Source organism: Primulina tabacum, chromosome 10, assembly GCF_025594145.1.
Source record: "Primulina tabacum isolate GXHZ01 chromosome 10, ASM2559414v2, whole genome shotgun sequence".
Taxonomy (NCBI): domain Eukaryota; kingdom Viridiplantae; phylum Streptophyta; class Magnoliopsida; order Lamiales; family Gesneriaceae; genus Primulina; species Primulina tabacum.
The window spans coordinates 77,153-103,426 of NC_134559.1; the positions used below are offsets into that span (position 1 = coordinate 77,153).

The window sequence follows — 26,274 nt, forward strand, 5'->3', positions numbered from 1 at the left end:
GAGCTGGCGAGATTTTAGCCGAACTCATTCACTAAGACCCTCTAATTTGCGATTTTTCGCTTCTGTTAAGCTTCTGTTTCTTCGAGAAATCGGCTTAGGAAGTTCGAAATTCGATTCCGGTTCCATTTTATCGTATCTCATGCTTAATAATAGCTTTACCTTCGCTATTTTATTCTTCTTATTTTTTTTTCTATTTTCTAGGAACATTTAGCGATTTTTGTTGTCGTGACCCGGTTATGTGCAGAAGGGTATGACGCAGATTACTCCGGAGACGGTTAAATCATTAAAAACAATTATTTCGAGCTTAACTTCATGGTTCTAATTGAGCGAGAGCAGTGCCGCGTGTTGTCCATCGCCGCCCGCTCCACACGTACTCGAGATATATAAGAATAAAAATCCCAATCAATGTCGGGTGCGATCATACCAGAACTAATGCACCGGATCCCATCAGAACTCCGAAGTTAAGCGTGCTTGGGCGAGAGCAGTACTAGGATGAGTGACCCCCTGGGAAGTCCTCGTGTTGAAAACCTTTTCGTGTTTTTCTATTTTTGATTACTTGTTGACAGACGATTTTCGTCTCAAATCATCTGAATCTCGATCGAGACCAGATATGACATATGAAATTAACGTAGCTCGTGAACTGCCGGATTTTGACAAAATTGTAGCCTAATTTGATTGTAAACGGGCAAACGAACATGACTCATTACTCCGCAATAAGCGGGGCGAGATTTTAGCCGAATTCCTTCTCTAAGACCCTCTAATTTGCGATTTTCCGCTTCTGTTAAGCTTTCGTTTCCTCGATAAATCCGCTTAGGAAGTTCTAAATTCGATTTCGATTCCATTTTATCGTATCCCAGGCATAATAATAGCTTTACATTCGCTATTTTCTTTTTATTATTTTTTTTCTATTTTCTGGGAACATTTAGAGATTTTTGTTGTTGTCAGCCAGTTCTGTGCGGAAGGGTATGACGCAGATTACTCCGGAGACGGTTAACTCATTAAAAACAATTATTTCGACTGTTTTATCCATAATTTACGTAAACGGTAGCGACACGAGGACTTCCCAAGGAGGTCTCCCATCCTAACTCTGCCATCGCGCCAGAACTCTTAACTTCATGGTTCTGATTGGGCAAGAGCAGTGCCGCGTGTTGTCCATCGCCGCTCGCTCCAGACGTACTCGAGAAATATAAGAATAAACATTCTACTCAATGTCGGGTGCGATCATACCAGCACTAATGCACCGGATCCCTTCAGAACTTCGAAGTTAAGCGTGCTTGGGCGAGAGCAATACTAGGATGGGTGACCGACCCCCTGGGAAGTCCTTGTGTTGCACCTCTTTCCGTGTTTTTCTATTTTTGATTACTTGTTGACAGTCGATTTTCGGCTCAAATCATCTGAATCTCGATCGGGACCATATAAGACTTGTGAAATCAACCTAGCTCGGGCACTGCCGGATTTGAACAAAATTGTAGGCTAATTTGATTGTAAACGGGCAAACGAACGAGACTCATTACTCCGCAATGAGCTGGCGAGATTTTAGCCGAATTTCTTCCCTAGGACCCTCAAATTTGCAATTTTCCCCTTATTTTAAGCTTCCGTTTCCTCGAGAAATCCACTTAGGAAGTTCGAAATTCGATTCATGTTCCATTTTATCGTATCCCAAGCATAAAAATAGCTTTACATTCGCTATTTTCTTTTTCTTATTTTTTTTTCTATTTTCTGGGAACATTTAGCGATTTTTGTTTTCGTGAGCCGGTTATGTGCAGAAGGGTACGACGCAGATATTGTTGAGACGGTTAACTCATTAAAAACAATTATTTCGACTATTTTAGCCATAGTTTACGTAAACGATCGCGACACGAGGACTTCCCAGGGAGGTCACCCATCCTAGCTCTGCCATCACGCCAGAACGCTTAACTTCATTGTTCTGATTGGGCGAGATATAAGAATAAAAATCGCACTCAATGTCAGGTGCAATCATACGAGAACTAATGCACCGGTTCTCATCAAAACTCCGAAGTTAAGCGTGCTTGCGCGAGAGCAGTACTAGGATAGATGACCCCCTGGTAACTCCTCGTGTTGCACCCCTTTTCGTATTTTTCTATTTTTGATTACTTGTTGACAGACGATTTTCGGCTCAAATCATCTGAATCTCGATCGGAACCAGATAAGACATGTGAAATCAACGTAGCTCGTGAACTGCCGGATTTTGACAAAATTGTAGCCTAATTTGATAGTAAACGGGCAAACGAACGAGACTCATTACTCCGCATTGAGCTGACGATATTTTAGCCGAATTCAATCTCTAAGACCCTCTAATTTGCGATTTTCCGCTTCTGTTAAGCTTCTGTTTACTCGAGAAATCCGCTTAGGTAGTTCGAAATTCGATTCATGTTGCATTTTATCGTATCTCAGATATAAAAGAGATTTACATTCGCTATTTTTTTCTTCTTATTTTTTTTCATATTTTCATGTACAAATTTAGCGATTTTTGTTGTCGTTAGCCGGTTCTGTGCGGAAGCGTATGACGCAGATTACTCCGGAGACGGTTAACTCATTAAAAACAATTATTTCGAGCTTAACTTCATGGTTCTGATTGGGCGAGAGCAGTGCCGCGAGTTGTCCATCGCCGCCCGCTCCACACGTACTCGAGAGATATAAGAATAAAAATCCCACTCATTTACGGGTGCGATCATAACAGAACTAATGCACCGGATTCCATCAGAACACCGAAGTTAAGCGTGCTTGGGCGAGAGAAGTACTAGGATGAGTGACCCCCTGGGAAGTTCTCGTGTTGCATCCCTTTTCGTGTTTTTCTATTTTTGATTACTTGTTGACATACGATTTTCGGCTCAAATCATCTAAATCTCGATCGAGACCAGATAAGACATGTGAAATCAACGTAGCTCGGGAACTGCCGGATTTTGACAAAATTGTAGCCTAATTTGATTGTAAACGGGCAAACGAACGAGACTCATTACTCCGCAACGAGGTGACGAGATTTTAGCCGAATTCCTTCTCTAAGACCCTCTAATTCACAATTTTTCGATTCTTTTAAGCTTGCGTTTCCACGATAAATCCGCTTAGTAAGTTCGAAATTCGATTCCTGTTCCATTTCATCGTATCCCTGGCATAATAATAGCTTTACATTCGCTATTTTCTTCTTCTTATTTTTTTTCTATTTTCTTGAAACATTTTGCGATTTTTGTTGTCGTGAGCCGGTTCTGTGCGGAAGGGTATGACGCAGATTACTCCGGAGACGGTTAACTCATTAAAAACAATTATTTCGACTATTTTAGCCATAATTTACGTAAACGGTCGCGACATGAGGACTTCCCAGGGAGGTCACCCATCCTAGCTCTGCCATCGCGCCAGAACACTTAACTTCATGGTTCTGATTGGGCGAGAGAAGTGCCGCGTGTTGTCAATCGCAGTCCGCTCCACACGTACTCGAGGGATATAAGAATAAACATCCCAGTCAATGTCTGGTGCGATCATACCAGCACTAATGCACCGGATCCCATCAGAACTCTGAAGTTAAGCGTGCCTGGGTGAGAGAAGTACTAGGATGGTTGACCACCTGGGAAGTTCTCGTGTTGCACCCCTTTTCATTTTTTCTATTTTTGATTACTTGTTGACAGAAGATTTTAGGCTCAAATCATCCGAATCTCGATCGGGACCAGATAAGACATGTGAAATCAAAGTAGGTCGGGCAATGCCGGATTTGAACAAAATTGTAGGCTAATTTGATTGTAAACAGGCAAACGAACGAGCCTCATTACTCCGCAACTAGGTGGCGAGAATTTAGCCGAATTCATTCACTAAGACCCTCTAATTTGCGATTTTCCTCTTCTGTTAAGCTTCCGTTTCCTTAAGAAATCCGCTTAGGAAGTTCGAAATTCGATTCCTGTTCCATTTTATCGTATCTCAGGCATAATAATAGGTTTACATTCGCTATTTTCTTCTTCTTATTTTTTTTTTCTATTTTCTGGGAACATTTTGCGATTTTTATTGTCGTGAGCCGGTTCTATGCAGAAGGGTATGACGCAGATTACTCCGGAGACGGTTAACTCATTAAAAACAATTATTTCGAATGTTTTAACCATAATTTACGTAAACAGTCGCGACACGAGGACTGCCCAGGGAGGTCACCCATCCTAGCTCTGCCATCGCGTCAGAACGCTTAACTTCATGGTTCTGATTGGGCGATAGCAGTGCCGTGTGTTGTCCATCGCCGCCCGCTCCACACGTACTCGAGGGATATAAGAATAGACATCCACTCAATGTCGGGTGCGATCATACAAGCACTAATGCACCAGATCCCATCAGAACTCCAAAGTTAAGCATGCTTGGGCGAGAGCAATACTAGAACGGGTGACCCCCTGGGAAGTCCTCGTGTTGCACCCCTTTTCGTGTTTTTCTATTTTTGATTACTTATTGACAGACGATTTTCGGCTCAAATCTTCTGAATCTCGATCGAAACCATATAAGACATGCAAAATCAACGTATATCGGACACTGCCGGATTTGGACAAAATTGTAGGCTAATTTGATTGTAAACGGGCAAACGAACGAGACTTAATACACCACAACGAGGTGGCGAGTTTTAGCCAAATTCCTTCGCTAAGACCCTCTAATTTGCAATTTTCCGCTTCTGTTAAGCTTCTGTTTCCTCGAGAAATCCGCTTAGTAAGTTCATAATTCGATTCCGGTTCCATTTTATTGTATCCCAGGCATAATAATAGCTTTACATTCGCTATTTTCTTCTTCTTATTTTTTTCTATTTTCAGGGTACATTTAGCAATTTTTGTTGTCGTGAGTCGGTTCTGTGCGGAAGGGTATGACGCAAATTACTCTGGAGACGGTTTACTCATTAAAAACAATTATTTCGACTATTTTAGCCATAATTTACGTAAAAGGTCGCGGCACGAGGACTTACCTGGGACGTCACCCATCCTAGCTCTGCCATCGCACCAGAACACTTAACTTCATGGTTCTGATTCGACGAGAGCAGTGCCGCGTGTTGTCCATCGCCGCCCGCTCCACGCGTACTCGAGGGATATAAGAATAAACAACCCACTCAATTCGGGTGCGATCATACCAGCACTAATGCACTGGATCTCATCAGAACACCGAAGTTAAGCGTGCCTGGGCGAGAGCAGTACTAGGATGGGTGACCCCCTAGGAAGTCCTCTTGTTGCACGCATTTTTCGTGTTTTTCTATTTTTGATTACTTTTTGACAGACGATTTTTCGTCTCAAATCATCTGAATCTCGATCGAGACCAGATAAGACATGGGAAATAAACGTAGCTCGGGCACTGCCGGATTTGGACTAAAATTGTAGGCTAATTTTATTGTAAACGGGCAAAAGAACGAGACTCATTACTCCGCAACAAGGTGGCGAGGTTTTAGCCTAATTCCTTCACTAAGTCCCTCTAATTTGAGATTTTCCACTTCTGTTAAGTTTCCGTTTTCTCGAGAAATCCGCTTAGGAAGTTCGAAATTCGATTCTGGTTTCATTTTATAGTATCCCAAGCATAATAATAGCTTTAAATTCGCTTTTTTCTTCTTCTTATTTTTTTTCTATTTTTTGGTAACATTTAGCAATTTCTGTTGTCGTGAGCCGGTTCTGTGTGGAAGGATATGACGCAGATTACTCCGGAGACGGTTAACTCATTAAAAACAATTATTTCGACGGTTTTAGCCATAATTTACGTAAACGATCGCGACAAGAGGATTTCTTAGGGAGTGTCACCCATCCTAGCTCTTCCATCGCGCAAGAACGCTTAACTTCATGGTTCTGACTGGGCGAGAGCATTGCCGCGTGTTGTCCATCGCCGCCCGCTCTACACGTACTCGAGGGATATAAGAATAAACATCCCACTCAATGTCGGGTGCGAACATAACAGCACTAATGCACCGGATCCCATCAGAACTTCGAAGTTAAGCGTGCTTGGGCGAAAGCAGTACTAGGTTGGGTGACCCCCTTGGAAGTCCTCGTGTTGCACCCCTTTTCGTGTTTTTCTATTTTTGATTACTTGTTGATAGACGATTTTCGGCTCAAATCATCGGAATCTCGGTCGGGACCAGATAAGACATGTTAGATCAACGTAGCTCGGGCACTACCGGATTTTGACAAAATTGTAGCCTAATTTGATTGTAAACGGGCAAACGAACGAGGCTCATTGCTCCGCAATGAGCTCGCGAGATTTTAGCCGAATTCCTTCTCTAAGACCCTCTAATTTGCGATTTTTTTCTTTTGTTAAGCTTCCGTTTCCTCGAGAAATCCGCTTAGGAAGTTCAAATTTAAATTCCGGTTCCATTTTATCTTATCTTAGGCATAATAATAGATTTACATTCGTTATTTTCTCATTCTTAATTTTTTTCTATTTTCTGGGAACATTTAGCGATTTTTGTTGTCGTGAGGCGGTTCTGTTCGGTAGGGTATGACGCAGATTACTCCGGAGACGGTTAACTCATTAAAAACAATTATTTCGACTGTTTTATCCATAATTTACGTAAACGGTCGCGACACGAGGACTTCCGAGGGAGGTCACCCATCCTAGTTCTATTTTCTGGGAACATTTAGCGATTTTTGTTGTCGTGGGCCGGTTAAGTGCGGAAGGGTACGACGCAGATTACTCTGAAGACGGTTAACTTATTAAAAACAATTATTTCTACTGTTTTACCCATAATTTATGTAAACGGTCCCGACACGAGGACTTCCAAGGGAGGTCACCCATCTTAGCTCTGCCGTCGCGCCAGAACGCTTAACTTCATGGTTATGATTGGGCGAGAGCAGTGCCGCGTGTTGTCTATCGCCGCCCGCTCCACACGTACTCGAGAAATATATATGAATAAACATCCCACTCAATGTCAGGTGCGATCATACCAGCACTAATGCACCGGATCCCATCAGAACTCTGAAGTTCAGCGTGCTTGGGCGAGAGCAGTACTAGGATGGGTGACTCCCTGTGAAGCCCTCGTGTTGCACCCCTTTTCGTGTTTTTCTATTTTTAATTACTTGTGGACAAAATTGTAGTCTAATTTGTTTGTAAACGGGCAAACGAACAAGACTCATTACTCCGCAATAAGCTGGCGAGATTTTAGCAGAATTTTTTCTCTAGGACCCTCTAATTTGCGATTTTCCGCTTCTTTTAAGCATCTGTTTCCTCGAGAAATCAGTTTAGGAAATTCGAAATTCGATTCCTATTCCATTTTATCGTATCCCAATCATAATAATATCTTTAAATTTGCTATTTTCTTCTTCTTATTTTTTTTCTATTTTCTGGGAACATTTAGCGATTTTTGTTGTCGTGAGCCGGTTCTGTGCAGAAGGGTATGACGCATATTACTCCGGAGACGGTTAACTCATTAAAAACAATTATTTCGACTGTTTTAGCCATAATTTATGTAAACGATCGCGACACGAGGATTTTCCAGGGAGTGTCACCCATCCTAGCTCTTCCATCGCGCCAGAACGCTTAACTTCATGGTTCTGATTGGGCGAGAGCAGTGCCACGTGTTGTCCATCGCCGCCCGCTCCACACGTACTCGAGGGATATAAGAATAAACATCCCACTCAATGTCGGATGCGATCATACTAGCACTAATGCACTGGATCCCATCAGAACTCCGAAGTTAAGCGTGCTTGGGCGATAGCAGTACTAGGATGGGTGACCCCCCTAGGAAGTTCTCGTGTTGCACCCCTTTTCCTGTTTTTCTATTTTTGATTACTTGTTGACAGACGATTTTCGGCTCAAATCATCAAAATCTCGGTCGGGACCAGATAAGACATGTGAAATCAACGTAGCTTGGGCACTGCCGGATTTTGACAAAATTGTAGCCTAATTTGATTGTAAACGAGCAAACGAACGAGACTCATTCCTTCGCAATGAGCTGGCTAGATTTTAGCCGAATTCCTTCTCTAAGACCCTCTAATTTGCGATTTTCCGCTTCTGTTAAGCTTCCGTTTCCTCGAGAAATCCGCTTAGGAAGTTCGAAATTAAATTCCGGTTCCATTTTATCTTATCTCAGGCATAATAATAGCTTTACATTCGTTATTTTCTTATTCTTAATTTTTTTCTATTTTCTGGGAAAATTTAGCGATTTTTGTTGTTGTGAGCCGGTTCTGTGCTGAAGGGTATGACACAGATTACTCCGGAGACGGTTAACTCATTAAAAACAATTATTTCGACTGTTTAAGCCAAAACAATCGCGACACGAGGACTGCCCAGGGAGGTCACCCATCTTAGCTCTGCCATCGCGCCAGAACGCTTAACTTCATGGTCCTGATTGGGCGAGAGAAGTGCTGCGTGTTGTCCATCACCGCCCGCTTCACACGTACTCGAGGGATATAAGAATACACATCCCACTCAATGTCGGGTGCGATCATACCAGCACTAATGCACCGGATCCCATTAGAACTCCGAAGTTAAGCGTGCTTGGGCGAGAGCACTACTAGGATGGGTGACCCCCTGAGAAGTCCTCGTGTTGCACCCCTTTTTTGTGTTTTTCTATTTTTGGTTTCTTGTTGACATACGATTTTTAGCTCAAATCATCTGAATCTCGATCGGGACCAGATAAGACATGTGAAATCAACGTAGCTCGGGCACTGCCAGATTTGGACAAAATTGTAGCCTAATTTGATTGTAAACGGGCGAACGAACGAGACTCATTACTCCGCGATGATCTGACGAGATTTTAGCCGAATTTCTTCTCTAAGACACTCTAATTTGATATTTTTCGCTTCTGTTAAGATTCCGTTTTCTCGAGAAATCCGCTAAGGAAGTTTGAAATTCGATTCTGGTTCCATTTTATCGTATCTCAGGCATAATAATGGCTTTACATTTGCTATTTTCTTATTCTTATTTTTTTTTCTATTTTCTGGGAACATTTAGCGATTTTTGTTGTCGTGAGCCGATACTGTGCGGAAGGGTATAACGCAGATTACTCTGAAGACGGTCAACTCAATAAAAACAAATATTTCGACTGTTTTAGCCATAATTTACGTAAACGATCGCGACACGAGGATTTACCAGGGAGTGTCACCCATCCTAGCTCTTCCATCGCGCCAGAACGCTTAACTTCATGGTTCTTATTGGGCGAGAGCAGTGCCGAGTGTTGTCCATCGCCGCCCGCTCCTACGTACTCAAGAGATATAAGAATAAACTTCCCACTCAATGTCGGGTGCGATCATACCAGCACTAATGCACCGGATCCCATCAGAACTCCGAAGTTAAGCGTGCTTGGGCGAGAGCAGTACTAGAATGGGTGACCCCTTGAAATTCCTCGTGTTACACTCCTTTTCGTGTTTTTCTATTTTTGATTATTTGTTGACAGACGATTTTCGGCTCAAATCATCTGAATCTCGATCGGGACCAAATAAGACATGGGAAATACACGTAGCTCGGGCACTGCCGGATTTGGACAAAATTGTAGGCTAATTTGATTATAAACGGGCAAACGAACGAGACTCTTTACTCCGCAATGAGGTGGCGAGATTTTAGCCTAATTCCTTCTCTAAGACCCTCTATTTTCAGATTTTCAGCTTCTGTTAGGCTTCTGTTTCCTCGAGAAATCAGCTTAGAAAGTTCGAAATTTGATTCCGGTTTTATTTTATCATATCCCAGGCATAATAATAGCTTTACATTCGCTATTTTCTTCTTATTAATTTTTTTTTTATTTTCTGGGAACATTTAGCGATTTTTGTTGTCGTAAGCCGGTTCTGTGCGAAAGGTTATGACGCATATTACTCCGGAGACGGTTAACTCATCAAAAACAAATATTTCGACTGTTTTAGCCATAATGTACGTAAACGATCGCGACACGAGGATTTACCAGGGAGTGTCACCCATCCTAGCTCTTCCATTGCGCTAGAACGCTTAACTTCATGGTTCTTATTGGGCGAGAGCAGTGCCGAGTGTTGTCCATCGCCACCCGCTCCTACGTACTAAAGGGATATAAGAATAAATTTCCCACTCAATGTCGGGTGCGATCATACCAGCACTAATGCGCCGGATCCCATCAGAACTCCAAAGTTAAGCGTGCTTGGGCGAGAGCAGTACTAGGATGGGTGACCCCCTGTGAAGTCCTCATGTTGCACCCCTTTTCATGTTTTTCTATTTTTGATTACTTGTTGACAGACGATTTTCGGCTCAAATCATCTGAATCTCGATCGGGACCAGATAAGACATGTGAAATCAACGTAGCTCGGGCACTGCCGGATTTTGACAAAATTGTAAACTAATTTGATTGTAAATGGGCAAACGACCGAGACTTATTACTCCGCAATGAACTGACGAGATTTTAGCCGAATTCCTTCTCTAAGACCCTCTAATTTGCGATTTTACGCTTCTGTTAAGCTTCTGTTTCCTCGAGAAATCCGCTTAGGAAGTTCGAAATTAAATTCCGGTTCCATTTTATCTTATCTCAAGCATAATAATAACTTTACATTCGTGAGCCGGTTCTGTGCGGAAGGGTATGACGCAGATTACTCCGGAGTCGGTTAACTCATTAAAAACAATTATTTCGACTGTTTTATCCATAATTTACGTAAACAGTCGCGACACAAGGACTTCTGAGGGAGGTCACCCATCCTAGCTCTGCCATCGTGCCAGAACGCTTAACTTCATGGTTCTGATTGGGCGAGAGAAGTGCCGGGTGTTGTCCATCGCCGTCCGCTCCACACGTACTCGAGGGATATAAGAATAAAAATCCCACTGAATGTCGAGTGCGATTATACCAGCACTAATTCACCGGATCCCATCAGAACCCCGAAGTTAAGCGTGCTTGGTCGACAGCAGTACTAGGATAAGTGACCCATTAAGAAGTCCTCGTGTTGCACCCCTTTTCGTGTTTTTCCATTTTTGATTACTTGTTGACAGACGATTTTCGGCTCAAATCATCTGAATCTCGATCGGGACAAAATGAGACATTCTTATTTTTTTTTCTATTTTCTGGGAACATTTAGCGATTTTTGTTGTTGTGAGCCGGTTCTGTGCAGAAGAATATGACTCAGATTACTCCGGAGACGATTAACTAATAAAAAACAATTATTTCGACTGTTTTAGCCATAATTTAAGTAAACGATCGCGACACGAGAACTTCCCAGGGAGGTCACCCATCCTAGCTCTTCCATCGCGCCAGAACGCTTAGCTTCAAGGCTGATTGAGCTTGAGCAGTGCCGCGTGTTGTCCATCGCCACCCGCTCCACACGTACTCGAGGTATATAAGAATACAAATCCCTCTCAATGTCGGGTGCGATCATACCAGCACTAATGCACCGGATCCCATCAGAACTCCGAAGTTAAGCGTGCTTGGGCGAGAGCAGTACTATTATGGGTGACCCCCTGGTAAGTCCTCGTGTTGCATCCCTTTTCGTGTTTTTCTATTTTTGATTACTTGTTGACAGACGATTTTTGGCTCAAATCATCTGAATCTCGATCGAGACCATATAAGACATGTGAAATCAACGTAGCTCGGGCACTGCCGGATTTGGACAAAATTTTTTCCTAATTTGATTGTAAACGGGCAAACGAACGAGACTCATTACTCCGTAACGAGGTGGCGAGATTTTAGCCGATTTCCTTTTCTGAGACCCTCTAATTTGCGATTTTACGCTTCTGTTAAACTTCCGTTTCCTCGAGAAATCCGCTAAGAAAGTCTGAAATTCGATTTCGGTTCCATTTTATCGTATTCCAGGTATAATAATAGCTTTACATTCGCTATTTTCTGGGAACATTTAGCGATTTTTGTTGTCGTGATCCGGTTCTGTGCGGAAGGGTATGATGCAGATTACTCCGGAGACGGTTAACTCATTAAAAACAATTATTTCGACTGTTTTAGCTATAATTTACGTAAACGGTAGCAACACGAGGACTTCCCATGGAGGTCACCCATCTTAGCTCTGCCATCGCGCCAGAACGCTTAACTTCATGGTTTTGATTTCGCGAGAGTAGTGCTGCGTGTTGTCCATCGCCGCCCGCTCCACACGTACTCGAGGTATATAAGAATAAAAATCCCACTCAATGTCGGGTGCGATCATACCAGCACTAATGCACCGGATCCCATTAGAACTCCGAAGTTAAGCGTGCTTGGGCGAGAGCAGTACTAGGATGGGTGACCCCCTAGGATGTCCTCGTGTTGCACCGTTTTACGTGTTTTTATATTTTTGATTACTTGTTGACAGACGATTTTCGGCTCAAATCATCTGAATCTCGATCGGGACCAGATAAGACATGTGAAATCAACGTAGCTCGGGCACTGTCGGATTTGGACAAAATTGTAGCCTAATTTGATTGTAAACAGGCAAATGAACGCGACTCATTGCTCCGCAATGTGCTGGTGAGATTTTATCCGAATTCCTTTTCTAAGACCCTCTAATTTGCGATTTTTCGCTTCTGTTAATCATCCGTTTCCTAATGAAGTCCGCTTAGGAAGTTCGAAATTCGATTCATGTTCCATTTTATCGTATCCTAGGCATAATATAAGCTTTACCTTCGCTATTTTCTTCTTCTTATTTTTTTTGTATTTTTTGGGAACATTTAGCGATTTTTGTTGTCGTGAGCCGGTTCAGTGCGGAATGGCATAACGTAGATTACTCCGGAGACGGTTAACTCATTAAAAATAATTATTTCGACTATTTAGCCATAATTTACGTAAACGGTCGCGACTCGAGGACTGCCCAGGGAGGCCGCGTGTTTTCAATCGTCGCCCGCTCCACACGTACTCAAGGGATATTTGAGTAAAAATCCCAATCAATGTCTGGTGCGATCATACCAGCAATAATGCACCGGTCGCATAAAAACTCTGAAGTTAAGCGTGCTTGGGCTAGAGCAGTACTAGGATGGGTGACCCCCTGGGAAGTCCTCGTGTTGCACCCCTTTTCGTGTTTTTCTATTTTTTTTATTATTTGTTGATAGACGATTTACGGCTCAAATCATCTGAATCTCGATCGGGACCATATAAGACTTGTGAAATCAACGTAGCTCGAGCACAGCTGGATTTGGACAAAATTGTGGCCTAATTTGATTATAAACGGGCAAACGAACGAGACTCATTACTCCGCAATGAGCTAGCGATATTTTAGCTGAATTCCTTCTCTAAGTCCCTCTAATTTGCGATTTTCCGCTTCTGTTAAGCTTCCGTTTCCTCGAGAAATCCGCTTAGGTAGTTCAAAATTTGATTCCGTTTCCATTTTATCGTATCACAGGCATAATAATAGCTTTACATTCGCTATTTTCTTCTTCTTATTTTTTTCTATTTTTTGGAAACATTAAGCGATTTTTTGTTGTCGTGAGCCGGTTCTGTGCGGAAGGGTATGACGCAGATTACTCCGGAGACGGTTAACTCATTAAAAACAATTATTTCGACTCTTTTACTCATAATTTACGTACACGGTCGCGACAAGAGGACTGCCCAGGGAGGTCACCCATCCTCGCTCTGCCATCGCGCCTGAGCGCTTAACTTCATGGTTCTGATTGGGCGAGAGAAGTGCCGCGTGTTGTCTATCGCCGCCCGCTCCACATGTACTCGAGGGATATAAGAATAAACATCCCACTCAATGTCGGGTGCGATCATACCAGCACTAATGCACCGGATCCCATCAGAACTCCGAAGTTAAGAGTTCTTGGCGAGAGCAGTACTATGATGGGTGACCCCCTGGGAAGTCCTCGTGTTGCAACCCTAATCGTGTTTTTTTATTTTTTATTACTTGCTGACAGACTATTTTCGGCTCAAATCATCTGAATCTCTATCGGGACAAGATAAAACATGTGAAATCAACGTAGCTCGAGAAATGCCGGATTTGGACAAAATTGTAGGGTAATTTGATTGTAAACGGGCAAACGAACGAGACTCATTGCGATTTTCTGCTTCTGTTAAGTTTCCGTTTCCTCGAGAAATTCGCTTAGGAAGTCGAAATTCGATTCCATTTCCATTTTATCGTATCCCATGCATAATAATAGCATTACATTCGCTATTTTTTCTTCTTATTTTTTTCTATTTTCTGGCAACATTTAGCGATTTTTGTTGTAGTGAGCCGGTTATGTGCGGATGGGTATGACGCAGATTACTCCGTGGACAGTTAACTCATTAAAAACAATTATTTCGACTGTTTTAGCCATAATTTACGTAAACGGTCGCGACACGAGGACTTCCCTAGGAGGTCACCCATCCTAACTCTGCCGTCAGCCAGAACGCTTAACTTCATGGTTCTGATTGGGCTAGAGCAGTGCCGCGTATTGTCCATCGCCGCCTGCTCCACACGTACTCGAGGGATATAAGAATAAACATCCCACTCAATGTCGGGTGCGATCGTACCAGCCCTAATGCACCAGATCCCATCGGAACTCTGAAGTTAAGCGTGTTTGGGCGAGAGCAGTACTAGGATGGGTGACCCCCTAGGATGTCCTCGTTTTGCACCCCTTTTCGTGTTTTTCTATTTTTGATTACTTGTTGACTGACGATTTTCGGCTCAAATCATCTGAATCTCGATCGGACCAGATAAGACATGTGAAATAAACGTAGCTCGGGCACTGCCGTATTGGGACAAAATTGTAGCCTAATTTAATTGTAAACGAGCAAACGAACGAGACTCCTTCTCTAAGACTTTCTAATTTGTGATTTTCCGCTTTTTTTAAGCTTCTATTTTCTCGAGAAATTAGCTTAGGAAGTCCGAAATTCGATTCCGGTTCCATTTTATCCTATCCCAGGCATGATAATAGCTTTACATTCGTTATTTTTTTCTTCTTATTTTTTTTTTATTTTCTAGGAACATTTAGCGATTTTTGTTGTTCTGAGCTGGTTCTGTGCGGAAGGGTATGACACAGATTACTCCGGAAATGGTTAACTCAGTAAAAATAATTAATTAGACTGTTTAAGCCATAATTTACATAAACGGTCGCGACACGAGGACTGCCCAGGGAGGTCACCCATCCTAACTCTTCCATCGCGACAGAACGCTTAACTTCATAGTTCTGATTGGGCTTGAGCAGTGCCGAGTGTTGTCCATCGCCGCCCGCTCCACACGTACTCGAGAGATATAAGAATAAACATACTACTTAATGTCGGGTGCGATCATACCAACACTAATGCACCGCATCCCATCAGAACTCCGAAGTTAAGCATGCTTGGGCGAGAGCAGTACTAGGATAGGTGACCCCTGGGAAGTCCTCGTGTTGCACCCCTTTTCGTGTTTTTCTATTTTTGATTACTTGTTGACAGACGATTTTCGGCTCAAATCATCTGAATCTCGATCGAGACCATATAAGACATGTGAAATCAACGTAGCTCAGGCACTGTCGGATTTGGACAAAATTTTTTCCTAATTTGATTGTAAACGGGCAAACGAACGAGACTCATTACTCCGTAACAAGGTGGCGAGATTTTAGCCGATTTCCTTTTCTAAGACCCTCTAATTTGCGATTTTACGCTTCTGTTAAACTTCCGTTTCCTCGAGAAATCCGCTAAGAAAGTCCGAAATTCGATTTCGGTTCCATTTTATCGTATTCCAGGTATAATAATAGCTTTACATTCGCTATTTTCTGGGAACATTTAGCGATTTTTGTTGTCGTGAGCCGGTTCTGTGCGGAAGGGTATGATGCAGATTACTCCGGAGACGGTAAACTCATTAAAAACAATTATTTCGACTGTTTTAGCTATAATTTACGTAAACGGTAGCAACACGTGGACTTCCCAGGGAGGTCACCCATCTTAGCTCTGCCATCGCGCCAGAACGCTTAACTTCATGGTTCTGATTTGGCGAGAGTAGTGCCGCGTGTTGTCCATCGCCGCCCACTCCACACGTACTCAAGGTATATAAGAATAAAAATCCAACTCAATGTCGGGTGCGATCATACCAGCACTAATGCACCGGATCCCATCAGAACTCCGAAGTTAAGCGTGCTTGGGCGAGAGCAGTACTAGGATGGGTGACCCCCTAGGATGTCCTCGTGTTGCACCGTTTTACGTGTTTTTATATTTTTGATTACTTGTTGACAGACGATTTTCGGCTCAAATCATCTGAATCTCGATCGGGACCAGATAAGACATGTGAAATCAACGTAGCTCGGGCACTGTCGGATTTGGACAAAATTGTAGCCTAATTTGATTGTAAACAGGCAAATGAATGCGACTCATTGCTCCGCAATGTGCTGGTGAGATTTTATCCGAATTCCTTTTCTAAGACCCTCTATTTTGCGATTTTCCGCTTCTGTTAAGCTTCTGTTTCCTCGTGAAATCCGTTTAGGAAGTTTGAAATTCGATTCCGGTTCCATTTTATCGTATCCCAAGCATAATAATAGCTTTACATTCGATTTTTTCTTATTCTTATTTTTTTCTATTTTCTAGGAACATTTAGCTATTTCTGTTGTCGTGAGCAGGTTCTGTGCGGAAAGGTATGACGTAGATTACTCCGGAGACGTTTAACTCATTAAAAACAATTATTTCGACTGTTTTACCCATAATTTACGTAAACGGTCGTGACACGAGGACTTTCCAGGGAGGTCATCCATCCTAGCTCTGCCATCGCGCCAGAACGCTTTACTTTATGGTTCTGATTGGACGAGAGCAGTGCCGCGTGTTGTCTATCGCCGCCCGCTCCACACGTACTCGAGGGATATAAGAATAAAAATTCCAAACAATTTCGAGTGCGATCATACCAGCACTAATGCACCGGATCCTATCAAAACTCAAAAACTTAAGCGTGCCTGGGCGAGAGAAGTACTAGGATGGGTGACCCCCTGGGAAGTCCTCGTGATGCACCCTATTTCGTGTTTTTGTTTTTTTGATTACTTGTTGACAGACGATTTTTGGCTCAAATCATCTGAATCTCGATCGGGACCAGATAAGACATGTGAAATCAACATAGCTCAGGCACTACCGGATTTGGACAAAATTGTAGCGTAATTTGATTGTAAACGGGCAAACGAACGAGACTCATTCTCCGCAATGAGCTGGCGAGATTTTAGCCGAATTCCTTCTCTAAGACCCTCTAATTTGCGATTTTCCGCTTCTGTTAAGCTTCCGTTTCCTCAAGAAATCCTCTTAGAAAGTTTGAAATTCGATTCCTGTTCCATTTTATCGTATCTCAGGCATAATAATAGCTTTACATTTGATATTTTCTTATTCTTATTTTATTTCTATTTTCTGGGAACATTTTGCTATTTTTGTTGCCGTGAGCCGGTTCTGTGCGGAAGGGTATGACAATGATTACTCCGAAGACGGTTAACTCATTAAAAATAATTATTTCGACTGTTTTAGCCATAATTTACGTAAATGGTCGCGACACGAGGACTTCCCGGAAGGTCACCCATCCTAGCTCTGCCATCGCGCGAGAACGCTTAACTTCATGGTTCTGATTGGAAGAGAACAGTGCCGCGTGTTGTCCATCGTCGCCCGCTCCACACGTACTCGAGAGATATAAGAAGAATAAACATCCCACTCAATGTCGGGTGCGATCATACCAGCACTAGGCAGGGTGACCCCTGGGAAGTCCTCGTGTTGCACCCCTTTTCGTGATTTTCTATTTTTAATTACTTGTTGACAGCCGATTTTTGGCTCAAATCATCTGAATCTCGATCGGGACCAGATAAGGCATGTGAAATCAACGTAGCTCGAGAAATGCCGGATTTGGACAAAATTGTAGCCTAATTTGATTGTAAACAGGCAAACGAACGAGACTCATTACTCCGCAATGAGCTGACGAGATTTTAGCCGAATTCCTTCTCTAAGACCCTCTAATTTGCGATTTTCCGCTTCTGTTAAGCTTCCGTTTCATCGAGAAATCCGCGTAGGAAGTTCGAAATTCGATTCCGGTTCCATTTTATCGAATCCCAGGCATAATAATAGCTTTACATTCGCTATTTTCTTCTTCTTATTTTTTTATTTATTTTCTGGGAACATTTATCGATTTTTTTTGTTGTGAGCCGATTCTGTGCGGCAGGGTATGACGTAGGTTACTCCGGATTCGATTAACTCATTAAAAACAATTATTTCGACTGTTTTAGCCATAATTTACGTAAACGGTCGCGACACGAGGAATTCCCAGGGAGGTCACCAATCATAGCTCTGCCATCGCGCCAGAACGCTTAACTTCATGGTTCTGATTTGGCGAGAGTAGTGCCGCGTGTTGTCCATCGCCGCCCGCTCCACACGTACTCGAGGGATATAAGAATAAAAATCCAACTCAATGTCGGGTGCGATCATACCAGCACTAATGCACCGGATCCCATCAGAACTCCGAAGTCAACCGTGCTTGGGCTAGAGCAGTACTAGGATGGGTGACTCCCTGGGAAGTCCTCTTGTTGCACCACTTTTCGTGTTAATCTATTTTTGATTACTTGTTGACAGACGATTTTCGGCTCAAATCATCTAAATCTCGATTGGGACTAGATAAGACATGTGAAATCAACGTAGCTCGGGCATTGCCGGATTTGGACAAAATTGTAGCCTAATTTGATTGTAAACGGGCAAAAAAATGAGACTCATTGCTTCGCAATGAGCTGACGAGATTTTAGCCGAATTCCTTCTCTAAGACCCTCTAATTTGCGATTTTCCGCTTCTGTTAAGCTTCCGTTTCCTCGAAAAATCCGCTTAGGAAGTTCGAAATTCGATTCTTGTTCCATTTTATCGTATCTCAGGCATAATAATAGCTTTACATTCGCTATTTTCTTCTTCTTATATTTTTTTCTATTTTCTGGGAACATTTAGCGATTTTTATTGTTGTGAGCCGGTTCTGTGCGGAAGGGTATGACGCAGAGTACTTCGGAGACGGTTAACTCATTAAAACAAATATTTCGACTGTTTTAGCCATAATTTACGTAAACGGTCCCGACACGAGGACTTCCCAGGGAGGTCACCCATACTAACTCTGCCATCGCGCCAGAACGCTAACTTCATGGTTCTGATTGGGCGAGAACAGTGCCGCATGTTGTCCATCGCCGCCCGCTCCACACGTACTCAAGGGATATAAAAATAAACATCCTACTCAATGTCGGGTGCGATCATACCAGCACTAATGCACCGGATCCCATCATAACTCCGAAGTCAACCGTGCTTGGGCTAGAGCAGTACTAGGACGGGTGACCTCCTGGGAAGTCCTCGTGTTGCACCTCTTTTCGTGTTAATCTATTTTTTATTACTTGTTGACAGACGATTTTCGGCTCAAATCATCTGAATCTCGATCGGGATCAGATAAGACATGTGAAATCAACGTAGCTCGGGCATTGCCGGACTTGGACAAAATTATTTTCTAATTTGATTGTAAACGGGCAAACGAACGAGACACATTACTCCGCAATGAGCTGGCGAGATTTTAGCCGAATTCTTTCTCTAAGACCCTCTAATTTGCGATTTTCCGCTTCTGTTAAGCTTCCTTTTCCTCGAGAAATCTTCTTAGAAAGTTTGAAATTCGATTCCTGTTCCATTTTATCGTATCTCAGGCATAATAATAGCTTTACATTCGATATTTTCTTCCTCTTATTTGTTTTCTATTTTCTGAGAACATTTTGCAATTTTTGTTGCCGTGAGCCGGTTCTGTGCGGAAGGGTATGACGATGATTACTCTGGAGACGGTTAACTCATTAAAAACAATTATTTCGACTGTTTTAGCCATAATTTACGTAAACGGTCGAGACACGAGGACTTCCCAGGAAGGTCACCCATCCTAGCTCTGCCATCGCGCGAGAACGCTTAACTTCATGGTTCTGATTGGGCGAGAGCAGTGCCGCGTGATGTCCATCGTAGCCCGCTCCACATGTTCTCGAGAGATATAAGAAGAATAAACATCCCACTCAATGTCGGGTCCGATCATACCAGCACTAATGCACCGGATCCCATCAGAACTCCGATGTTAAACGTGCTTGGGCAAGAGCAGTACTAGGCTGGGTGACCCCTGGGAAGTCCTCGTGTTGCACCCCTTTTCGTGATTTTCTATTTTTGATTGCTTGTTGACAGCCGATTTTCGGCACAAATCATCTGAATCTCGATCGGGACCAGATAAGGCATGTGAAATCAACGTAGCTCGGGCACTGCCGAATTTGGACAAAATTGTAGGCTAATTATATTGTAAACGGGCAAACGAACGAGACTCATTGCTATGCAATGAGCTGGCGAGATTTTAGGCGAATTCCTTCTCTAAGACCCTCTAATTTGCGATTTTCTGCTTTTGTTAAGCTTCTGTTTCATCGAGAAATCCGCGTAGGAAGTTCGAAATTCGATTCCGGTTCCATTTTATCGTATCCCAGGCATAATAATAGCTTTACATTTGCTATTTTCTTCTTCTTAATTTTTTCTATTTTCTGGGAACATTTAGCGATTTTTGTTTTTGTGAGCCGGTTCTGTGCGGCAGTGTATGACGTAGATTACTCCGGATTCGATTAACTCATGAAAAACAATTATATCAACTGTTTTATCCATAATTCACGTAAACGGTCGCGACAGGAGGACTTCCCTGGGAGGTCACCCATCATAGCTCTGCCATCGCGCTAGAACAGTACTAGGCTGGGTGACCCCTGGGAAGTCCTCGTGTTGCACCACTTTTCGTGTTAATCTATTTTTGATTACTTGTTAACAGACGATTTTCGGCTCAAATCATCTGAATCTCGATCGGGACTAGATAAGACATGTGAAATCAACGTAGCTCGGGCATTGCCGGATTTGGACAAAATTGTAGCCTAATTTGATTGTAAACGGGCAAAAAAATGAGACTCATTGCTTCGCAATGAGCTGAAGAGATTTTAGCCGAATTCCTTCTCTAAGACCCTCTAATTTGTGATTTTCCGCTTCTGTTAAGCTTCTGTTTTCTCGAGAAATCCGCTTAGGAAGTTCCAAATTCGATTCTTTTTCCATTTTATGGTATCTCAGGCATAATAATAGCTTTATATTCGCTATTTTCTTCTTCTTATTTTTTTCTATTTTCTGGGAACATTTAGCGATTTTTATTTTTGTGAGCCGGTTCTGTGCGGAAGGGTATGAGGCAGATTACTCCGGAGACGGTTAACTCATTAAAACAATTATTTCGACTGTTTTAGCCATAATTTACGTAAACGGTCGCGACACGAGGCCTTCCCAGGGAGGTCACCCATACTAACTCTGCCATCGCGCCAGAACGCTAACTTCATGGTTCTTATTGGGCGAGAGCAGTGCCGCGTGTTGTCCATCGCCGCCCGCTCCACACGTACTCGAGGAATATAAGAATAAACATCCTACTCAATGTCGGGTGCGATCATACCAGCACTAATGCACCGGATCCCATCAGAACTTTGAAGTCAACCGTGCTTGGGCTAGAGCAGTACTAGGATGGGTGTCCCCCTGCGAAGTCCTCGTGTTGCACCTCTTTTCGTGTTAATCTATTTTTGATTACTTGTTGACAGACGATTTTCGGCTCAAATCATCTGAATCTCGATCGGGACCAGATAAGACATGTGAAATCAACGTAGCTCGGGCAGTGCCGGATTTGGACAAAATTATTTCCTAATTTGATTGTAAACGGGCAAACGAACGAGACACATTACTCCGCAATGAACTTCCCGGTAGGTCACCCATCCTAGCTCTGCCATCGCACCAGAACGCTTAATTTCATGGTTCTGATTGGGCGAGAGCAGTGCTGCTTGTTGTCTATCGCCACCCGCTTCACACGTACTCGAGGGATATAAGAATAAACAACCCACTCAATGTCGGGTGCGATCATACCAGCACTAATGCATCGGATCCCATTAGAACTTCGAAGTTAAGCATGCTTGGGCGAGACCAGTACTAGGATGGGCGACCCCTTGGGAAGTTCAAGTGTTGCACCCTTTTTCGTGTTAATTCAATTTTTGATTACTTGTTGACAGCCGATTTTTGGCTCAAATAATCTGAATCTCAATCGTGACCAGATAAAACTTGTGAAATCAACGTAGCTCGGGCACTGCCAAATTTGGACAAAATCGTAGCCTAATTTGATTGTAAACGGGCAACGAACGAGGCTCATTGCGGATTGAGATTTTAGCCGAATTCCTTCTCTAAAGCCCTCTAATTTATGATTTTCCGCTTCAGTTAAGCTTCCGTTTCATCGAGAAATCCGCTTAGGAAGTTCGAAATTCGATTCCTGTTCCATTTTCTCGTATCTCATGCATAATAATAGCTTTACATTCGCTGTTTTCTTCTTCTTATTTTTTTTCTATTTTCTGGGAACATTTAGCGATTTTTGTTGCTGTGAGCCGGTTCTGTGTGGAAAGATATGACGCAGATTACTCCGGAGACGGTTAACTCATTAAAAAAATTATTTCGACTAATTTAGCCATAATTTACGTAAACGGTCGGGACACCATGACTTCCCAGGAAGGTCACCCATCCTGGCTCGGCCATCGCGCCAGAACGCTTAACTTCATGGTTCTGATTGGGCGAGTGTAGTGCCGCGTGTTGTCCATCGTCGTCCGCTCCACACGTACTCGAGAGATATAAGAATAAACATCCCACTCAATGTCGGGTGCAATCATACCTGCACTAACGCACGGGATCCAATCAGAACTCCGAAGTTAAGCGTGCTTGGGCAAGAGCAGTACTAGGATGGGTAAACGGGCAAATGACTGAGACTCATTGCGGAGCTGGCGAGATTTTAGCCGAATTCCTTCTCTAAGACCCTCTAATTTGCGATTTTCCGCTTCTGTTAAGCTTCTGATTCCTCGAGAAATCCGCTTAGGAAATCCAAAATTCGATTCCGGTTCCATTTTATCGTATCCCAGGCATAATAATATCTTTACATTCGTTATTTTCTTCTTCTTATTTTTTTCTATTTTAAGAACATTTAGCGATTTTTGTTGTTGTGAGCCGGTTCTGTGCGGAAAAGAGTATGACGCAGATTACTCCGAGTCGGTTAACTCATTAAAAACAATTATTTCGACTGTTTTAGCTATAAATTACGTAAACGGTCGCGACACGAGGACTTCCCATGGAGGTCACCCATCCTAGCTCAGCCATCGCGCCAGAACGCTTAACTTCATGGTTCTGATTTGGCGAGAGCAGTGTCGCGTGTTGTCCATCGTCGCCCGCTCCACACGTACTCGAGAGATATAAGAAAAAAAATCCCACTCAATGTCGGGTGCGATCATACCTGCAATAATGCACCGGATCCCATCAGAACTCCGAATTTAAGCGTGCTTGGGCAAGAGCAGTACTAGGATGGGTGACCCCCTGTGAAGTCGACTTGTTTTACCCTTTTTCGTGTTTTTCTATTTTTGATTACTTGGTGACATACGATTTTCGGCTCAAATCATCTGAATCTCGATCGGGACCAGATAAGACATGTGAAATCAACGTAGCTCGGGCAGTGCCGGATTTGGACAAAATTATTTCCTAATTTGATTGTAAACGGGCAAACGAACGAGACACATTACTCCGCAATGAGCTGGAGAGATTTTAGCCGAATTCCTTCTCTTAGACCCTTTAATTTGCGATTTTCCGCTTTTGTTAAGCTTCCGTTTCCTCGAGAAATCTGCTTAGGAAGTTTGAAATTCGATTCCTGTTCCATTTTATCGTATCTCAGGCATAATAATAACTTTACATTCGCTATTTTCTTCTTCTTATTTTTTTTTCTATTTTCTGGGAACATTTAGCGTTTTTTGTTGCCGTGAGCCGATTCTGTGGGGAAGGGTATGACGCAGATTACTCCAAAGACGGTTAACTCATTAAAAACAATTATTTCGACTGTTTTAGCCATAATTTACGTAAACGGTCGCAACAGGAGGACTTCCTAGGGAGGTCACCCATCCTAGCTCTGCCATCGCGCCAGAACGCTTAAATTCATGGTTCTGATTGGGCGAGAGCAGTGCCTCGTGTTGTCCATCGTCGCCCGCTCCACACGTACTCGAGAGATATAAGAATAAAAATTCCACTCAATGTCGAGTGCGATCATACCAGAACTAATGCACCGGATCCCATCAGAACTCCGAAGTTAAGCGTCCTTAGGCGAGAGCAGTATTAGGATGGGCGACCCCCTGGGAAGTCCTCGTGTTGCACCTCTTTTCGTGTTTTCTATTTTTGATTATCTGTTGACAGACGATTTTCGGCTCAAATCATCTGAATCTCGATCGGGACCAGATAAGGCATGTGAAATCAACGTAGCTCGGGCACTGCCGGATTTGGATAAAATTGTAGGCTAATTATATTGCATAGCAATGAGCTGGCGAGATTTTAGCCGAATTCCTTCTCTAAGACCCTCTAATTTGCGATTTTCCGCTTCTGTTATGCTTCCGTTTCCTCGAGAAATACGCTTAGGAAGTCTGAAATTCGATTCTGGTTCCATTTTATCGTATCTCAGGCATAATAATAGCTTTACATTCGCTATTTTCTTCTTCTTATTTTTTTTCTATTTTTTGGTAAAATTAAGCGATTTTTGTTGTCGTGAACTGGTTCTGTGCGGATTTGGACATGACGCAAATTAATCCGGAGACGGTTAACTCATTAAAAACAATTATTTCGACTGTTTTAGCTATAATTTACGTAAACGGTCGCGACACGAGGACTGCCCAGGGAGGTCACCCACCCTCGCTCTTCCATCGCTAGAACGCTTAACTTCATGGTTCTGATTGGGATAGAGCAGTGCCGCGTGTTGTCCATCGCTGCCTGCTCCACACGTACATGAGGGATATAAGAATAAACATCCCACTCAATGTCGGGTGCGATCATACAAGCACTAATGCACTGGATCCCATCAGAACTCAGAAGTTTAGCGTGCTTAGGTGAGAACTGTACCAGGATGGGTGACCTCCTGGGAAGTCCTCGTGTTGCACCCCTTTCCGTGTTTTTCTATTTTTGATTACTTGTTGACATACAATTTTCGGCTCAAATCATCTGAATCTCGATCGGACTAGATAAGACATTTTAAATTAACGTAGCTCGGGCACTGCCGAATTTGAACAAAATTGTAGCCTAATTTGATTGTAAAACGGGCAAACGAACGAGACTCATTACTCCGCAATGAGCTGGCGAGATTTTAGCCGAATTCCTTCTATAAGATCTCTAATTTGCGATTTTCCGCTTCTGTTATGCTTCCGTTTCCTCGAGAAATACGCTTAGGAAGTCTGAAATTCGATTCTGGTTCCATTTCATCGTATCTCAGGAATAATAATAGCTTTACATTCGCTATTTTCTTCTTCTTATTTTTTTTCTATTTTTTGGTAAAATTAAGCGATTTTTGTTGTCGTGAACTAGTTCTGTGCGGAAAAGGGTATGAAGCAAATTAATCCGGAGAAGGTTAACTCATTAAAAACAATTATTTCGACCGTTTTAGCTATAATTTAAGTAAACGATCGCGACACGAGGACTGCCCAGGGAGGTCACCCACCCTAGCTCTTCCATCGCGCCAGAACGCTTAACTTCATGGTTCTGATTGGGATAGAGCAGTGCCGCGTGTTGTCCATCGCCGCCCGCTCCACACATACTCGAGGGATATAAGAATAAACATCCCACTCAATGTCAGGTGCGATCATACCAGCATTAATGCAACGGATCCCCTCAGAACTCCGAAGTTAAGCGTGCTTGGGCGAGAGCAGTACTAGGATGGGTGACCCCTCGGAATTCCTCGTGTTGTATCCCTTTTCTTGTTTTTCTATTTTTGATTAATTGTTGACAGACGATTCTCGGCTCAAATCATCTGAATTTCGATCGTGACCAGATAAGACATGTGAAATTAAAGTAGCTCAGGCACTGCCGGATTTGAACAAAATTGTAGCCTAATTTGATTGTAAACGGACAAACGAACGAGACTCATTACACTGCAATGAGCTAGCGAGATTTTAGCCGAATTCCTTCTCTAAGACCCTCTAATTTGCGATTTTCCTCTTCTGTTAAGCTTCCGTTTCCTCGAGAAATCCGCTTAGGAAGTCCAAAATTCGATTCCGGTTCCATTTTATCGTATCCCAGGCATAATAATAGCTTTACATTCGCTATTTTCTTATTATTATTTTTTTTCTATTTTCTAGGAACATTTAGCGATTTTTGTTGTCGTGAGCCGGTTCTGTGCGGAAGGGTATGACGCAGATTACTCCGGAGAAGGTTAACTCATTAAAAACAATTATTTCGACTGTTTTATCCATAATTTACGTAAACGGTCGCAACAGGAGGACTTCCTAGGGAGGTCACCCATCCTAGCTCTGCCATACCGCCAGAACGCTTAACTTCATGGTTCTGATTGGGCGAGAGCAGTGCCGCGTGTTGTCCGTCGCCGGATTTGGACAAAATTGTAGCCGAATTTGATTGTAAACGGACAAACGAACGAGACTCATTACTCC

The 26,274-nt window shown here is 42.9% G+C and overlaps 26 non-coding genes and 5 pseudogenes across 26 annotated transcripts; all 31 read left to right on the forward strand.

Moving 5' to 3' along the window:
* Positions 1-410: 410 nt before the first annotated feature.
* On the forward strand, positions 411-529 carry LOC142507994 (5S ribosomal RNA). The gene has a single exon (XR_012806228.1). It is a non-coding gene; the product is annotated as a 5S ribosomal RNA (ribosomal RNA).
* A 684-nt stretch (positions 530-1,213) lies between these two features.
* Positions 1,214-1,336, forward strand: LOC142509269 (5S ribosomal RNA). The gene has a single exon (XR_012807452.1). It is a non-coding gene; the product is annotated as a 5S ribosomal RNA (ribosomal RNA).
* Positions 1,337-1,969: 633 nt separating this feature from the next.
* Positions 1,970-2,088, forward strand: LOC142512698 (5S ribosomal RNA; annotated as a pseudogene).
* A 596-nt stretch (positions 2,089-2,684) lies between these two features.
* LOC142509014 (5S ribosomal RNA) lies at positions 2,685-2,803 on the forward strand. Its single transcript, XR_012807207.1, has one exon. It is a non-coding gene; the product is annotated as a 5S ribosomal RNA (ribosomal RNA).
* Positions 2,804-3,486: 683 nt separating this feature from the next.
* Positions 3,487-3,605, forward strand: LOC142514602 (5S ribosomal RNA). Its single transcript, XR_012810490.1, has one exon. It is a non-coding gene; the product is annotated as a 5S ribosomal RNA (ribosomal RNA).
* A 683-nt stretch (positions 3,606-4,288) lies between these two features.
* Positions 4,289-4,407, forward strand: LOC142509396 (5S ribosomal RNA). The gene has a single exon (XR_012807572.1). It is a non-coding gene; the product is annotated as a 5S ribosomal RNA (ribosomal RNA).
* A 680-nt stretch (positions 4,408-5,087) lies between these two features.
* On the forward strand, positions 5,088-5,206 carry LOC142508905 (5S ribosomal RNA). Its single transcript, XR_012807102.1, has one exon. It is a non-coding gene; the product is annotated as a 5S ribosomal RNA (ribosomal RNA).
* Positions 5,207-5,893: 687 nt separating this feature from the next.
* On the forward strand, positions 5,894-6,012 carry LOC142507952 (5S ribosomal RNA). Its single transcript, XR_012806187.1, has one exon. It is a non-coding gene; the product is annotated as a 5S ribosomal RNA (ribosomal RNA).
* An 867-nt stretch (positions 6,013-6,879) lies between these two features.
* On the forward strand, positions 6,880-6,998 carry LOC142517074 (5S ribosomal RNA). Its single transcript, XR_012812836.1, has one exon. It is a non-coding gene; the product is annotated as a 5S ribosomal RNA (ribosomal RNA).
* A 593-nt stretch (positions 6,999-7,591) lies between these two features.
* Positions 7,592-7,711, forward strand: LOC142507616 (5S ribosomal RNA). The gene has a single exon (XR_012805869.1). It is a non-coding gene; the product is annotated as a 5S ribosomal RNA (ribosomal RNA).
* A 673-nt stretch (positions 7,712-8,384) lies between these two features.
* On the forward strand, positions 8,385-8,503 carry LOC142512933 (5S ribosomal RNA). The gene has a single exon (XR_012808907.1). It is a non-coding gene; the product is annotated as a 5S ribosomal RNA (ribosomal RNA).
* A 685-nt stretch (positions 8,504-9,188) lies between these two features.
* LOC142517365 (5S ribosomal RNA) lies at positions 9,189-9,306 on the forward strand. The gene has a single exon (XR_012813114.1). It is a non-coding gene; the product is annotated as a 5S ribosomal RNA (ribosomal RNA).
* Positions 9,307-9,990: 684 nt separating this feature from the next.
* LOC142515078 (5S ribosomal RNA) lies at positions 9,991-10,109 on the forward strand. The gene has a single exon (XR_012810940.1). It is a non-coding gene; the product is annotated as a 5S ribosomal RNA (ribosomal RNA).
* A 622-nt stretch (positions 10,110-10,731) lies between these two features.
* LOC142512361 (5S ribosomal RNA) lies at positions 10,732-10,850 on the forward strand (annotated as a pseudogene).
* Positions 10,851-11,258: 408 nt separating this feature from the next.
* Positions 11,259-11,377, forward strand: LOC142514483 (5S ribosomal RNA). Its single transcript, XR_012810373.1, has one exon. It is a non-coding gene; the product is annotated as a 5S ribosomal RNA (ribosomal RNA).
* Positions 11,378-12,035: 658 nt separating this feature from the next.
* On the forward strand, positions 12,036-12,154 carry LOC142515598 (5S ribosomal RNA). Its single transcript, XR_012811434.1, has one exon. It is a non-coding gene; the product is annotated as a 5S ribosomal RNA (ribosomal RNA).
* Positions 12,155-12,767: 613 nt separating this feature from the next.
* LOC142512033 (5S ribosomal RNA) lies at positions 12,768-12,885 on the forward strand (annotated as a pseudogene).
* A 685-nt stretch (positions 12,886-13,570) lies between these two features.
* Positions 13,571-13,688, forward strand: LOC142517267 (5S ribosomal RNA). The gene has a single exon (XR_012813021.1). It is a non-coding gene; the product is annotated as a 5S ribosomal RNA (ribosomal RNA).
* A 621-nt stretch (positions 13,689-14,309) lies between these two features.
* On the forward strand, positions 14,310-14,428 carry LOC142509217 (5S ribosomal RNA). Its single transcript, XR_012807402.1, has one exon. It is a non-coding gene; the product is annotated as a 5S ribosomal RNA (ribosomal RNA).
* Positions 14,429-15,071: 643 nt separating this feature from the next.
* Positions 15,072-15,189, forward strand: LOC142509380 (5S ribosomal RNA). Its single transcript, XR_012807557.1, has one exon. It is a non-coding gene; the product is annotated as a 5S ribosomal RNA (ribosomal RNA).
* Positions 15,190-15,847: 658 nt separating this feature from the next.
* On the forward strand, positions 15,848-15,966 carry LOC142515153 (5S ribosomal RNA). The gene has a single exon (XR_012811011.1). It is a non-coding gene; the product is annotated as a 5S ribosomal RNA (ribosomal RNA).
* A 682-nt stretch (positions 15,967-16,648) lies between these two features.
* Positions 16,649-16,768, forward strand: LOC142511966 (5S ribosomal RNA; annotated as a pseudogene).
* A 1,428-nt stretch (positions 16,769-18,196) lies between these two features.
* LOC142508686 (5S ribosomal RNA) lies at positions 18,197-18,315 on the forward strand. The gene has a single exon (XR_012806890.1). It is a non-coding gene; the product is annotated as a 5S ribosomal RNA (ribosomal RNA).
* A 682-nt stretch (positions 18,316-18,997) lies between these two features.
* On the forward strand, positions 18,998-19,116 carry LOC142508443 (5S ribosomal RNA). The gene has a single exon (XR_012806654.1). It is a non-coding gene; the product is annotated as a 5S ribosomal RNA (ribosomal RNA).
* Positions 19,117-19,802: 686 nt separating this feature from the next.
* LOC142507947 (5S ribosomal RNA) lies at positions 19,803-19,920 on the forward strand. The gene has a single exon (XR_012806182.1). It is a non-coding gene; the product is annotated as a 5S ribosomal RNA (ribosomal RNA).
* A 1,299-nt stretch (positions 19,921-21,219) lies between these two features.
* On the forward strand, positions 21,220-21,338 carry LOC142508918 (5S ribosomal RNA). The gene has a single exon (XR_012807115.1). It is a non-coding gene; the product is annotated as a 5S ribosomal RNA (ribosomal RNA).
* A 342-nt stretch (positions 21,339-21,680) lies between these two features.
* On the forward strand, positions 21,681-21,799 carry LOC142507041 (5S ribosomal RNA). The gene has a single exon (XR_012805308.1). It is a non-coding gene; the product is annotated as a 5S ribosomal RNA (ribosomal RNA).
* Positions 21,800-23,082: 1,283 nt separating this feature from the next.
* LOC142512072 (5S ribosomal RNA) lies at positions 23,083-23,201 on the forward strand (annotated as a pseudogene).
* Positions 23,202-23,885: 684 nt separating this feature from the next.
* Positions 23,886-24,004, forward strand: LOC142506420 (5S ribosomal RNA). Its single transcript, XR_012804714.1, has one exon. It is a non-coding gene; the product is annotated as a 5S ribosomal RNA (ribosomal RNA).
* A 654-nt stretch (positions 24,005-24,658) lies between these two features.
* LOC142509521 (5S ribosomal RNA) lies at positions 24,659-24,777 on the forward strand. Its single transcript, XR_012807691.1, has one exon. It is a non-coding gene; the product is annotated as a 5S ribosomal RNA (ribosomal RNA).
* A 684-nt stretch (positions 24,778-25,461) lies between these two features.
* LOC142509659 (5S ribosomal RNA) lies at positions 25,462-25,579 on the forward strand. Its single transcript, XR_012807822.1, has one exon. It is a non-coding gene; the product is annotated as a 5S ribosomal RNA (ribosomal RNA).
* Positions 25,580-26,274: the final 695 nt, after the last annotated feature.